The sequence below is a fragment of the Euprymna scolopes genome, chromosome 44 (assembly GCF_053919585.1).
Source record: "Euprymna scolopes isolate OS-2025 chromosome 44, ASM5391958v1, whole genome shotgun sequence".
Lineage (NCBI taxonomy): Eukaryota > Metazoa > Mollusca > Cephalopoda > Sepiida > Sepiolidae > Euprymna > Euprymna scolopes.
The window spans coordinates 30,222,759-30,239,168 of record NC_136525.1 but is presented as its reverse complement, the minus strand read 5'-3'; the positions used below and the strand labels follow the sequence as shown (position 1 = coordinate 30,239,168).

The following is a 16,410-nucleotide window of genomic DNA, read 5'->3' as shown; positions in this document are numbered from 1 at the left end:
CATCATAACAATGCAATTTCTAATCTCCTATATCTCCTGATCTATTTGGGTGGGAATAAAAAAAATAGTAGGTATTGTTTTTGCAACATCCTTCATATATATATATATATATATATATATATATATATCCAATGACCGAGGACAGAAAAGGTGAAGTGTATTATCAAAACAGATACTGCACTGTGATCTTGGCCCGAAGGCTAAGAAAATAATTCTTAACTGTTATGAGCGATTTAAATGTAGAAGAAAAAAATAGCAGAGAAAAAAAACTGGTTTCAAATGTAAACTTAGAAGACAATCGACAATAATGACAGTTACGAGAGTGAAACTAGAAATGGGCAATTGTGAACAGATTTAGAAGAAAAAAGTTGAAATGTCGCATTTAGTCAAAAAAAAAAGCAGGCAATTTCAAAGTGACGATTTTTATGATCAAACATTTTGTTTTATCATTTATTTTTTGTTTGATAATTGAATACAGACAGGGAGCGAAAATCGCGTAATTGTTTACAAGGCCACTGAAATGCATTCTGGTGGGGTTTGTTCCATATTAATTTTTTAGCAGAATTTCAAAATTTAAATTTCGTTTTATACTTTTGCATTTTTTATTTTAATAAATATTTGATTGGTAAATAAAAATAATTTGATTGGTAAATAAAAATAATTTGATTGGTAAATAAAAATAATTTGATTGGTAAATAAAAATAATTTGATTGGTAAATAAAAATAATTTGATTGGTAAATAAAAATAATTTGATTGGTAAATAAAAATAATTTGATTGGTAAATAAAAATAATGAAAAAGTCACGAAAATGAAACACAAACATCCATAGACACGACACGTGGTCACACAACTTTAATATAAATATTACGCACTCCTTGAGAGAAAAAGAAAGAGTAAGAAAAGAGTGACTAATGTTATTTTGTGCTTTGAACATTAATTTCAAGTTTTGGGTTGATCTATTGTATCCAATAGTTTTAATAAACGCAAAGAGGAGGTCATTCGAGTGCAGAATTGTTCCTCCTATCTGATCAAAATGCGCGATTGGTGTTCGACACTTGACTATAAATATTCCAGATCAAAATCAGATCTGTGATTGAAGGGGGAACAAGTCCGTTTGACCAGGGACACTAATGGTCGGCCATCTGGCACTGGAACATATGACTGACTCATTTATTTGACCGCAAATCAAAAGAGTGAGTTATTAGACTCGTCCATTGATAATGCTAAGATACTGAATTCTACAATAGAAAAGGCGGTACACATTTTAATAATGTTTTACATTTGGCACGCGAAACTCAGCCTCCTACGAAGGACGTGTGGGTTCATTTTTTTATGGATGCCGCACGCGAAAATTTGAATTCTCTATTTATATGGTTTCCACCAGGTTGGGTTTTAATGTGGTGAAATCCAGCTCTCCAAAGATGGACATTATGCATTGGAACAAAAATTGAATTGCCGCAGTCTAAAAGGATGCCGTTCACTGACCGAGAATTAATTGAATTTATTTAATAAAATTAATATAGGATAACTTTATTTAAACATGAAACGTATGATAAACACACAAATGATTTAACCATATTCACGAATGTAAATAAGTAGTTGCCTTCATTTTTTGACGGAGGGTTTAGACTCGTTCTTTTTTTATGAGTGTCGACAATAGTCTCACTATTATTTAATTAGTTGTGATATATGTTCAAAGTTAAAGTTAGATATGGTTAGTAAGATTCATGGTTTATAGATTTGTTGATTGGATTTAGTTGTGATTCGCAGGGAGCGGCGCTTCAGAGGATAAGTAATAAACTAACTTCTTCTTCTCAGAGACAAGACAAATCCTGGAAAAGTGACCATCTTGGGTCTCAGCAGAACGATACCCCAGCTTGACACCATCAAAGCCATTGTTTAATTCGTCAACGGCGGTTTAGAAGCAACCCCTTGTTGAGCATCGTCTTATTTACTCCTGTCTAAGTTTTAACACTTACACACTAGAAGTTACAAGGTAGTGTTGGGGAAATGACATATGGAACTCCGGTTCCGGGCAGGGTCATATATATCGAACCAAATGGCATTAGGATCACAACCCCACTATTAAGGCTTTGGCAAAAAAAAAAAATCCAGGAAGAGTCTGCATCAGGATCCACCATAATCTGGTTGTCTCTGTTTCTGTGTGTGGTAAGTAAAGACGTGTCAGACGCAAAATTATAAATTAATTGGAAGAAAGTACCAACGTTGCTTCTGCCTCATTTTTTTTTTCTGTGTTTTCTAGATCAAACCTTACCCGACATCACATGCTACTGCTGAGCGTTACTGATCGTGGTTAAACATTTGCAATAGATGCGATTAACGAGAAGGAATTCATACATACCAGACAATCCTAAGGCACAATGTTATTGCACTCTATGCGACAGTAATTCGATTTTTCTAACATTTCAGCTTCTTCCAACTTTATTAAGAGGCGAAACGAGAAAAGAAATTAGTAAAAGCGAAGAAAATAGTAGAATGTCATGAACATGATGAAAAGTTCAATTCCGGACAACGTCGACTCTTCCTATGATTATGCAAAAATCAACACGACAAAATATAAAATACGAAAATCATATGATATATTTCCTTATGTGTTATAATTGTTTCGTAATCATTTGAACAAATTTAAACAAATTTAAACATTATATTATTTAAAAATATTCCAAAACTAGCTACTTACACATATCAAAATACGTTTGTCATATATATATATATATATATATATATATATATATATATATATATATATATATATATATAGAGAGAGAGAGAGAGAGAGAGAGAGAGAGAGAGAAAATAAAAAGGAACAAACCGTATTATATGTTCATCAACGTTTCGTCTTTATTTCGAGACTTCCTCGAAACGTTGATGAATACGGTTTGTTCCTTTTTATTTTCTCTATTTTGTCGGAATACTATTTCCATTATTTTCATCATATATAATATATATATATATATATATATATATATATATATATATATTATATGAACATATTCATAATCCCTATTTTAAGAGAACAACATATATTAACTGCACACATTCATACTACGAATGCAATATTTCTTATGAAAAGATCGAATTCTGTTTGCTATATCATTCCTAAAAACAACGCTTTAATTCCTATTTTCATCATTATTGCTGAAATCATTGAATTTCATCTGAACAAGTTCTACGAGGTTCGTAACCAAATTTGACAACTTGTTCCAAGGAAATGCTAGACAAACCGATGACCCGTTGAGTCACAATAAGTATGACAATTTATTCGACTGATTTCATTCGAAAATTCATAAAACGTCATATTGTTCAAGACATATCTGAAAATAATATATGTTAATTTTTATATTATGGACATTGTTATTTCACTCACTAGGAGTTTTCATACAGGCCATTATTTCTTTCTGTCAACGAAGTGCAACTAGAAATGTGGAAGGCATTTGTAATGGTAGTTAAGAACTTTCTAGGCAACAATAAGGCCAGAAATTATACAGAACTTGTCACCAACATGCTGACTACTTTCAGAAACCTGAGCTGCAACATGAGCGTCAAGATGCACTACCTATTTTCATATACAGACCGGTTTCTTGATGACCTGGGTTCAATAAGTGTCGAGCAGAGGAAGGGATTGTATGAGTACCTGATAGAGATGGAAACTAGGTATCAGGGTCATGTTGCGGCGCAATCCTGATGGCTGACTACTGTTGGAATCTAAATAGAGACCTCCATTCCGCTAAGCAGTCCAGGAATTTAAGAAACAGAAGTTCAAGCCCTGAAGTTTGAACAATGGTGAAGCAACATGCAATTGACGTGTACTTACCTTTATCAAGCTCCATCACTCATTTTACAGTAATCGATGTTTCTATCAAGTAATCAATATTGGCAAACATCATTTCTCTTTAAAATATATTTAGGATGATATGTGTTGACAAAAATCAGCTAATAATGTCACAAAAACGTAATCGGTTTTGTCACAAGATATGATTTTTTAAAATAACCTTGGCACAAAGAAACGGATGCAATGTCCTGATTTAGTAGTGCTAAAACACTTAAAATTAATTGCAAAAATCTAGACAACCTTTTTGCCCAATGATTGTTGTTGTTATTGTTGTTGTTGTTATTATTATTATTATTATTATTATTATTATTATTATTATTATCATTGTTATTATCATCATTATTATTATTATTGTTATCATTATTATTATTATCATTATCGTCATAGTTATTATATTGGTCTTGTTTAGAAGTAAAACAATTATTTTCTATCTTATTTACATATGTGTTTGTGTTATGTACAAAAGCATATATACGTAAATTACAGTTCGAGACTGAAAAGAAAATGCATTCTCTCTTTTTCAAAAATTAACTAATTCCAGAATTAAATTATATTTTAGCATGTCTATTGTATGCTATCTTCATGGAAGGTTAGGGCTAGTGTTTTGCTTATGATTAGGTTAGATTCGCCCTACTTTCTTAAATCGATCATTAATAAATTTGGAATGTGTCTGCTAGGCGTAAGTAGTCGAAATGTGAGTTATATTTGTTTAATTTAGTTTTAGGTTAAAAGGGTAAAAAAAAAGGTGGAACTAAAATACACAGAATAAAAACAAGACTGAAATATAATTGAAAAAAATATTTTACCAAAATAACATATTTACACACACATATATACACACACACACACACACACACACACACACATATATATATATATATATATATATATATATATATATATATATATGTATATATATATATTAAAAGTAAAAATGAACAGATAAACTATTTAAAAATCACTTGGAGGTGCAAACACAAAAACAAAAATGAAAAAACATGGATTTTTTTACATGTTTGATTTTTCTCTTTTTCTAATTAAAATTGAAATCTATTTGAGATTTCAATTACAAAAAAGGCAAAAAACAAAGATGTCGTCAGAAAATTGAATGTTTCCCTTTTTGTTTTTTGTCCATTAAATAAAATGCTGGCATCTTCAAGTGGTTATTGAAACAGTTTATCTGTTAATTTTAAATTTTTAAATGATGCTTTAAGAGCTTATGCCAATTTTATTATATATATATATGTCTAGACATATATTATATATATGATATATATTTCCTGGTATACATTTATATATTATATAGGTATATAAATATATTTTCAGATATATATTATATATATATGATCATATATTTCCATATATAAATTTATATATTATATATAAATATGATATTTATATTATATATATGTATCCATATATATATATATATATATATATATATATATATATATATATATATATATATATATATATATATATATATATAAGGAGCTTAAAATGCATATTCTCTCCTGATGATCTAATATTATCTGTAAGAAGAAATATCCCCCTAACATGACTATATAAATTTTACAAAAAGAAAAACAGATATGCTATGAAATACCCCCACCCCCAAAAAAGCACCATCCTATAAAACTTAGATGAGGGAAGCCCTAGAAAAGCCCTTTATCTTTCTCTTGACATTAACTGTTCCGCTAGTAATTTTTATTCTTTATATATAGCTGAACATTTTGCTAACTGCATTTCATTTCCTCTGATGATATAGGCCATTGTTTGAAAATCCATGGATTAAGGAAATTAATATAACCTCTTCTATATATTCCTTTGTCAAACCATAAATTCTTAAATCGAATATATGCCTCTATATGTTGTTATTTTAGAATTTAAAATTAAACCACTAAATATATATATATATATATATATATATATATATATATAACTACTTAATTTACTCACATATAAACTTTAAGTATTAAGTATTGTGTTCAATACGTAGGTTGAGTTAGTTAGTAATTTATAAAATGTATATAGCGATTAAGCTACACTGAATATTCCGCGTTTCATCCACTCTAGGATTCTTCAGGCTTATGCGCGAATTCTGTGGTTGTTTGTCGTTTTTATAAGGCATCTTCTACTAACTACTAACTACTAATACTGCCTTGATGAAAAATTTGCTATCCTGTACTTTAAAGAACCCCAACATCTATTAAACTGTAGAAGAGGAATAGCAAACAACTGTGTTCACAAGATAAAATGTTACTCTAGGATAACGATACAAAATAGTTAAACAACAACAATAGAAAATAAATAAAAACAATAGAAAATAAATAAATTAAATAAACATGAATATACATAAACGATCACTCATATATATATGTATATATATGCGCATATATGTGTGTACACATATATGTATTTATATATAAACTAACATAAAAAAAACTCCAATCTAGATTTAAAACAGATCAAGAAATTAAATATCCAGGCTAAATAGAGCACACACAAAAGAACAGGTCAAACAGAAGTCAAATAGGTCTTTGTCCGATAAATGCATTCTTATTGGCTGATAGGAAGGGCGCGGTGGATACTTGAAAGCTGATTGGCTAACTAAAATTTCAATAGAAGATGCACAGATAAAAACGACAAACAACCATAGAATTCGCACATAAGCCTGAAGAATCCTAGAGTGGATGAAACGCGGAATATTCAGTGTAGCTTAATCGCCATATACATTTTATAATTTACTATATAATAATAATATATATATATATATCGAAACTCTGCGGATTAAGGACTATCCATTTATCTAGTGTTTCCTTTTCAGATTAAATATGTTTTTAACTCATTTCAAAGTGTTTTTTAACATATTTCATTAACTGTTTGCTCATATATATATCATATGGAAAAATGCGCGCATGAAAAGTAATATTCTTAAGATTTTATTAAACCTGGAAAAGTAAAGGACAAGAAATTCAACCTGAAAAAGTAAAGAACAAGATATTCTAGTAAAGTAAAAAATAAGAATTTTTTAGGCTTAAAATATTGCAGCTAAAATAAAATTTGAATATTGATAAATATTTTATTTATTATTTGCATATGTTGTTGTTTATTGTTGAGTTAGAAAGGGTGTCAGTCGCTGGATTTAACTTATTTCCCCCCTATTATTTGCATATATTTATGTAGTGAAAATTGTTTGAATAAAATTAATTCATTAGTTAGTTAGTTAGTAGATGGAATTAATAATTTTATAATTTACATAAAAATGAATTAAATGATCCTAATTATGATATAATAAAATTATTAATTTTTATGTAAATTATAAAATTATTAATTCCATCTACTAACCAACTAACTAATGAATTAATTTTATTCAAACAATTTTCACTACATAAATATATGCAAATAATAGGGGGGAAATAAGTTAAATCCAGCGACTGACACCCTTTCTAACTCAACAATAAACAACAACATATGCAAATAAATAAAATATTTATCAATATTCAAATTTTATTTTTAGCTGCAATATTTTAAGTCTAAAAAAATCTTATTTTTTACTTTACTAGAATATCTTGTTCTTTACTTTTCCAGGTTGAATTTCTTGTCCTTTACTTTTCCAGATTTAATAAAATCTTAAGAATATTACTTTTCATGCGCGCATTTTTCCATATAATCCATGATTTTTCCAGGCATTGCTATTGTATTAATATATAAATTTATAATATTTATTAATGATTGTCAAAAAAAATTAGCTCTCAAACACACATTTATGCAATATTTATCATTCAATCACAGTAGTTCCGAGCCAGGGTCTCTACCGAGACTGCGGTTCATGAATTCGTGATCTGTATAGAGCGTAAACTAACAAAAAAGAAGATGGCACTCGGTGTCTTTTTAGATATCGTTGGAGCTTTTGACAACATACCCTTCAGTAGTATGTTCAAGTCGCTACGAGAACTCAATGTGCCACCAGTACTCATCCGATGGATTGAGTATATGGTGAGGCACAGAACAGTTCAAGTAGAACTACTGAGGGCAACTGTTTAAAAGGAAGTAGTTAAATGAAACCCCCAAAGTGGGATTTTATCACCTTTACTATAGAACTGTATGGTGAATCCTCTTTTAAAGGAGTTTAAAAATAGGAATATTTATGCCCAGGCTGATGCTGATGACATCGCAGTGCTGGTCGCGGGTTCAAAAGCATTATTGGTCAGACGCATTGCCAAAATGGCATTAAATATTCCTAATAAATGGTCTAATCGAAATGAATTAGAATTCAGTAGTCGTAAAACAGAAATGGTCTTGTTTCCATATAAAAGGAATTGCCAACTTGGTGACCTTTTTCTGAGTGGACAGAAATTGAAACTTTCGCAGGAGGCAAGGCTGTTAGGGGTAATCCTGGACAGTAAGCTAACCAGGAAAAGCCATATAAAAAAGATTTCCTCCAAGGCGACTGCAGCCCTTATGCAATGCACACAAATTGTGGGGAAAACCTGGGCAGTTAACCCGCATGTAATGAGGTGGATATACATTGCTATGGTATGTCCTATTTTGTCGTATGCATGTGTTTCCTGGATCCGCGGGACAGAGAAACTGTACTTGAGGAAGAAACTCCAGAAGGTACAAAGACTTGCTTGTTTAATGACTTCTTCAGCATATCCTAGCACACCTACTGGAGCATTGGAGATGCTGTTGAATATCCCTCCGATTAAAGAATTCCTGAAGGCAGAAGCGATAAGGGGATCCTATAGAATAGATCTCATGGGTCTGTGGTGGTCAAGATCTGTTGGGACTACTGGAAAATCAAAGAGTCACGTGGATTTGTGTAATGAGGCTAGGAAGGAACTACCGCTCTTGCATGTGCCGGGTGACCTTATGATTAAAACCAGATCATTTGAAAAGCATTTCAAATGTATGGTTTATGACAGAACAGGCGCAAGAGATTACGAAAAAGAGCTGGAAAGCAACGTAATCAAATGCTATACTGATGGATCTAAAATGAATGATAGGATTGGGGCGAGTGTTTATATAGAATACTCAAACCACCTCACCTGTCAAAAATCTTATTATTTTGGTAAACTGAGGACGGTCTTCCAGGCAGAAGTCTTCACCATACAGGTATCATCGGATACAACACCAAACACCAGTCATGAGCTGGCATCATTGGATGTGGTACCAAACACCACCCCCGCCTTCACCGAAGAGCAGGATCTCAGACCTAAGTCTGACAAGTCAGCTCTAACATTCGGTAAACATCACGACAAAAACCGAAGAAGAAGGAGAGATAGCGCGTGTTTAAGGCTTTTGAATCTGAGGTTCTGATCATGGAAGAGGTTCAGCAACAGGTAGTCAGGCAGCTATTAAAGCATTGGAGAATAGTACGGTAAGATCCCAAACCGTACTGTGCTGCATTGAAAATCTAAACCATCTAGGAAAAGAAAACCGCATATCTATTTCATAAGGAGAGTTAAAAAAAAATTAGTTATTAAAAAAAAGTTCGGTTTTTTAATTATAAAAAAAACGATAAACGGGATTGAACCTAAAATCTTTCCACCAACCCCCGGTACTCTAACCGTTACGCTAACATGTAATATTGGCAAAATCGCAGTAAAAAATATTTATATACAAAAAAAAGTTATGCAAAATAAAAAAAAAAGCGTTAGTCACTTATGTATGTACTTACTCTCCTGTTTGTGAACCCACATATTTTGTTGTAACTTTTTTTCTACTGAACCAATTTTCGAAATATTTTTTTCAAAATGTAGCTAATGAGCTGTTCTATCCAACTATATACCTGTTTGAAATTTCGTTGCGAACGGAATTAGTGGTGGGGGTTTGAATATGTCTCGATTCATTCAATTTCGGACTCAAGCATATATTCAACCACTACCGTGGGTGAATGATATAAAGGATATATATAAAGGATAAATATATATATATATATATATATATATATATATATATATATATATATATATATATATATATATATATATAAAGGAGCTTAAGATACACTTTAAACAGATCCTATGAGGTTTCTATGGGGACGGTGTCCTTCCTGCTACAAGAGCCAGACCTAGGGAATATAATAAAGCTGATCATTTTGTTAATTTTTTGCTTTCTGTACTAATTGAACCTAATAAGACAACCTCTAACTTCTTAGATATCTCACTTAACTTTAATTCTGAAACTTTCAGACCTTACCATAAACCAACCCTTACACTTGTATATGTTCACAAGTTTTCCAATCACCCTCATTTAATTACTAAATCCATAATACCATAAATCTCTACTTGAAACTCTAAGCTCTCAGGCGACAAAAGGACTTTCGATCAAAACTCAATGTTCTAAAACAACGCCCCCAGGAATTCAGAATAAAATAAAACAAAACCATGAGAACCAAGAAACTCGCCGTTTACCCTCATTTATTAAGCACAATGGGCCTTGAACTAAAAGAAATCATTAAATTAAATGTAATAGCAATAATAAATTCAACCCTTCCAGCCACAATGAAACCAACCAACAATCTAACCTAAATAAATCTAGCCCTGGAAAAAGAATAATAAGAAAAAATACTATTTGGTGTAACTCCCTTTCAGTTCTAATGTAAAAATTAATATTTTTTCTTAATATTTTGTTGAAAATAATTTAAATATCCGCATAGATACAACACTTTATTTAATAAAACCTCATCAGATAGCGTACGCTAAATGGCCAGAAAATTATAGCATCTAATTAGAAGAAAATTAAAGATACTTAGACAATCACTTTTCTTTTAGCTAATAAAACCAAATGTAAATGCAAAAAAAAAAGGGTTAATGCCATCTCGACAATAATTGTATACATTGGGATGTGATTTATTCCTGTCCTGTAACCGAGAAATAATCTAAATCCCTCCAAATAAAGACGACTTTTTTACAACTGCCAATCCCCCGACAATCAAATACCAATGAATTTGAACATCCTTCTCTACCAATAAACTTACTAAATAACTTAAAATATGAATAGTGATAGTTTTTTGCCAAACAACTTCCATGATATTAAATTTGACAAGATCCACGTCTGTGTTTGTGTGTGTGTGTGTGTCTGTTTGTCTGTCTGTCTGTATACATTTCCCTATGCAATAACTCTGTCAATGTTTATTCTAAAGACTCGAAATTTTATATACAGAACACTGAGTTTTGGGAAGATCGATGTGATCGGTTTTCGGCCATAAATTTGGCTGTTAAGGGGTAAAAGGTCAAGGATATAACCTTTGAGAACTCTATCAAACTCCACCAACAATTTTGGGCCTAAACACTTGAAATTTTAGATATAGGTTCCTTAGATATGAATCTAACTTAATAACTTTAGTTAAACCCACAAGAGTAAATATTAAGGGGCCATAATAGGGGTCAAAGTAAAAAAAAAAAAAATTGAGCGTTTTTTTGTTTGTTTTTTGTTTTTTTTCTCAGCATACACCTCTATACACCCGGGCAACGCCGGGCCAAAATGCTAGTATATCTATAAAAGTAACCGTGTGTGTGTGTGTGTGTGCGCGCGCGCATTTCCTACGCAAAAACTCGGTCATTTTCTAGTCTACAGACTCGAAATTTGATATACAGGGTACTGAGATTTCGCAAAATCTATGTGATCGGTTTTCGGACAGATATTTGGCTGTCAAATGGTCAGAGTTCAACGATTTAACCTTTGAAATTTAAAAAATCGGCCTTTTTTTTTTTTTTTTTTTTTTTTTGTTGCTCAGCATACACCTCCAAACACACGAGCCACGCCGGGCACCCATACTAGTATTGGGGTTATTCCAGCCCAATTCATCCAGCCCCGACACACCTCCTCTTGGATTTTTTTCATATTTACACCATACAAACTTTGGGTTAAAACTAAGAGAAATCTGCAATTTCAGCCCAGTTGGATTTGAGGAACATATTTTTTTTCACAGTCGGTTTCGCCCTGGAAATCAAAAATTGCTATCTCATGATGTAGAATTTTCGACCCCCAGCGTTTTACAAAATTTGCATTTTTGTTGCAAAGAATAAAGCTCTGGAGCTAAATATTCACACAGGTAAGGTTTTGAGGGCAAGGAATCCAGAAATCATGGTTAGAAAGATGGCAAATGAGAGGAAGTACCTTATTTTTACCATTTTAGGTGGTACTGCAGCACTTTTTTAGAGCTTGTTTGGGGCGATATTTTGTTGAGAAAAAAACATAACTGTGGTGCTTTGCTAGACTTCTCCTTTGGATTTTTAAAGTGACTTTGGGTTGGAAATTACAAAAATCAAATAAAACCTTTCGGCATATTTGACATTTCCAGACACTAAAGCCTCAAAATTGGCATTTTTATAAAAAGTTAAGGACTTTTTGGTGAATTTGGCAACAATCTAATCTTAAGCTATGATCAATATCTAGAGCTGAAAAAGGACTTAGATCGACCCATTAGAGCCCATTTTCATGATAGAATGTCGAATTACATCATATAAAAGGATATGGACCCCTACTTCACAGTCAAAATGGACAAAAAATAGTCGAAAATAAAAGATTTTTGACACACATATGGACATTTGGACAGCAATCTTAATTATGTACAAGTTTTGGACATTTGAGTTTTTCAAAAAAACAACTTTTGGCCATTATCTTTTGATTTGCAGATAGCAACAGCTTAAAATTTAGAGGAAAGATGTAAGGTAACATTCAGATATGAATGAAGTCACATTTTCATTTGAAGCATAACATTCTGCTCATTATCATGCTGACCCTCTCTTTCCTTCTCTTTTATGATCTAATTGAAAATGTGCAGTAGAATAGCACTGATCATGATAACAGTATTCTTTAATTTGTATGTGTTCATGAATTGTGACTAGGGGTAGTGTAGAGTTGACTCAGTTTACCAAAAAGTCAGTGGGAATAAGATATTGTGTTTTTTATTTATACCTTCAGGCACACATCATCCAATCGTGCCATGCAGTTCATAATTTTTGGACAGTTGGATCATGGTTTCTAAACCATTAAATCAGCAAATCCTTTCAATCAATGCATTTAAGCTGTTCAGAATCATGTCCACCTGAGTAATCAAGTTTGAGTGTCAGAGCAAATTCCTCTATGATATGATACCTGAATAATGTCCTATGCTTCTTTTTTCAAATGTTGATTTAAATGTTCTTTTTCCTGTTCAGTTTCACTCAAAAGACACTACATTGACTTCAGTTCTGATTGTTTCATGTTGATTCAAATCGATATACTTTTTCTTGATCAGTTTCACTCAAAATGGCATTACTTTAGTTGTGAAGTAGAGAATTCATGCTATGATTTCTTGCCGTTATGTTGTTTTTATTGATCAATTTTGTTCTGTTTCTGGTGATACATTTTCAACACAGTTTGTTCAGAGTTATTACCTGAGCGTGATGTTAAATACTGTCAAAGACAAACAGGGAAGTCAACATTTGTGGCTCTCAAAAACATGATATATATTTGTAAAGGGTAATCTTCAGCATAAAAACACTTTCACATGAAACCCTTTTTGATAAATGGGTGTGTCTCTTTAGCTAGTTATGATAGTCTCATAGTTATATTTCATCGCTGCTATGATTAATTTTCTTCTCTTTCAGGCTATTTACTTGTTGCATTGATCTAATAATGCATTCTTTGGTGTGAACTTCTAAGTTTGTCAATAATCCAAGTTTATTCTTTCCTGTCACTTTTTTATGGTTTCTTACTAAATTATTACCTCAAGGCATAATAATGGTTAAAATAGAATTTCTTATACCCCAGAATTGCAGTTCTTTAGCACCTTGAAATACATACAGTTGAATTTCACACTTTAGAAATTCTTTTTTCATTATCAAATTTGAATGGTCAGAAACTAAGAAGATAAATATTACTTTTTGCAAATTTCATTTCTTTGATTACAGTGCCTTTGTTTCTGATCAAGAATGTGCTACTGTTACATCATTTGTGTATTATACTGTCTGTAAATCTCTTAATGTTGCAGTTGAGTATTGCATATTCTGCTCATTGTGAATTATTATAATTTTTATTATCAGATTGTAATAATTATTCCAGAGCAATAAATTAAGAATGTCTTCTGAATCAAGGAAACGAGAGGGAGGATATACATCATCCATGACAAGTGCTCCTCAATGTTCGTTTGGATTACTAATGAAGAGTGCATGTCACCACAATCTGAAGCCATTTTCAACACCAATAACTGCATTAGAGCATGATGTAGGAACTGTGCTCAAATTAAGAGCTGGTGTCACACTCACTGATGAAACTGTTGCTAACATTTGCAGGTATCACGAACCTCATTTGGGGCATTACTTTGAGAAAAAATATACAAAGTGCTGCAACATCTTTTTGAAGCACAAAAAGAAGATAGAGGGTGATCGTGCTATCAAGTTAGACATGGCTGAGATGCTAAAGCAGAAGGGCTACCATGTTGTTCCTGGCTGGAAGCTTTGCCGTCACTGTGAAGCAGCTGCCAAGAAGTTAGAAGATCCAAGTGAAACAGAAGAAAGTGACAATCAAGACCTTGAAAATGAGTCACAAATTGAGCAAAAGAGAGAGAAACTGAATGACAGTCTAATGATGTTTGATATATCCCCTATAAAAACCGGTAGAATGCAGAAGCACACAAAAATCAATATTGTCAGAGAGAAATTAGAAAGAAGCAATGAAATGCAAGTAGAGGCAGCTGCCAAAGTCCTTAACATCTCTAGCCCTGAATTAGGAAGCCCTATTAGCAGCCAAACGAGTCAAATGGATTTAGTGGCAAAGGCAAAGGATGATGATCATTGGATGCAATGAAGGCCAAACTTGAGAATAAAGAAATGAAAACCAGTGAGAGGATCCAGTTGATGACTTTAGCTCCGGAAAGTTGGTCTCGAAAAAAGGTGTCTGAATATTTCAATGTCTCTGAATATATAGTACGTGAAGCACGGCAACTGAAAAAGGATCGAGGTATTCTTTCATTGCCACAGAAGAAGGGGAGAGGTCTCTCAAAAGAGGTTATCAATTCTGTCTTGGCTTTCTATGAGGACGATGAATTTTCATGGTTAATGCCTCGAGGGAAAGATTTTGTGAGCATCGGTAACAAAGTTCATGTCCAGAAACAGCTCCTATTATGCAATCTTAAAGAGCTTTATGTAGTTTACAAAGAAAGCTATCCTGAACACAAAATAGGTCTTTCAAAGTTCTGTGAGCTCCGTCTAAAATGGTGTGTCACCATCTTGACATCAGGTTCTCATTCAGTTTGTGTTTGCACCCACCATCAAAACAGCAAATTGCTTGTTGACTGCTTTGTTTTAACTGTCAAGACTCAGCTCAGAAGGAAAGCTGAAGAATCCAGAGATGAGAGTGCTGCTAATGTACCAACTGAAAGTCCCAATTTTAATATCACTTACAAAGATTTGATGGCCTTGGTAGTTTGCGACACCGATAGTCTTGAATGTATGGTCCACCGTTGTCCTAAATGCCCAGGTTTCCCTGCTCTAGAGAAGTATATCAGAGATAAATTTACTGAATTTGAAATTGACAGTGAGATGTCATATAATCGGTGGGAGAGTGTGGATAGAACAATGCTATGGACACAGATGGCTGATGTAGATGACTTCATAGAGATATTGGTATACAATGTTGATAATCTAACGACCCATTCCTTCACAGCAAAACGCCAAGCTCAGTATCTAAAAAAGAGAAGAAATAACTGAGACTGAATGTATCCTTCTCCTGGACTTTGCAGAAAATTATCACTACGTGGTGCAAGATGAGATCCAGAGATATCACTAGAACAAAAACCAGTGTACCATGCATCCAGTGGTAATTTATTACTAAGATAACAATGGGAAACTTCAACAGATCTCATTATGCATAATTTCAGATGACCTTGAGCATGACACCTGTTTTGTGCATGAACTGCAAAGAATGGTGATGTTGTACATCAAAGAGAAATTTCCCTGGATCAAGAGTGTAGAGTACTTCAGCGATGGCTGCGATGGCCAATATAAAAACTTCAAAGCATTTCTTAACCTTTGCTATCACTCATCAGATTTTGGAATTGATGCAACTTGGGCATTTTTTGCAACTAGCCATGGCAAATCACCCTGTGATGGAATTGGTGGGGCTGTCAAACGCAAAGTTCTCCGTGCCAGCTTGCAAAGGCCAATAAAAGACCAAATACTCACCTTTCATGCTGTTGCAGATTTTTGCAGATCATCGATCACTGGTATCATGTTTCTAAAGATCGGCAAAGAAGACATGGTTTCAGTTCGACAGAAACATCAAATGAGATATAAACTGGGAGATACTGTGCCTGGTACAAGGAGCTGTCACTATTTCAAACCAGCTTCTCAGTTTAATATTCAGGGCAAGCAATTGAGTGCTGACACAACGATCTTTATCGATCATTCTTTCCTGGACATGCCTGTGCCGTTAGATGAAACTCTGGAGTTGCTCAAATGCAATGACTACATTACTTGCATTTTTGATGGATATTGGTGGTTAGCATTGATTGAGAGTGTCAACAGGGAAGAGAAAGATTTTACTTGCAACTTCCTGCATCCAC

General features: G+C 32.8%; 2 long non-coding RNA genes across 3 annotated transcripts in view; one reads left to right on the top strand and one right to left on the bottom strand.

Annotated features, from left to right (window-relative positions):
• Positions 1–16,410, bottom strand: part of LOC145268758 (uncharacterized) — a 467,671-nt gene that overhangs the window by 253,785 nt on the left and 197,476 nt on the right. The gene's annotated exons all lie outside the window — the stretch shown is intronic.
• LOC145268759 (uncharacterized) overlaps positions 1–16,410 on the top strand; it is a 347,300-nt gene that overhangs the window by 204,257 nt on the left and 126,633 nt on the right. The window lies entirely within an intron of this gene.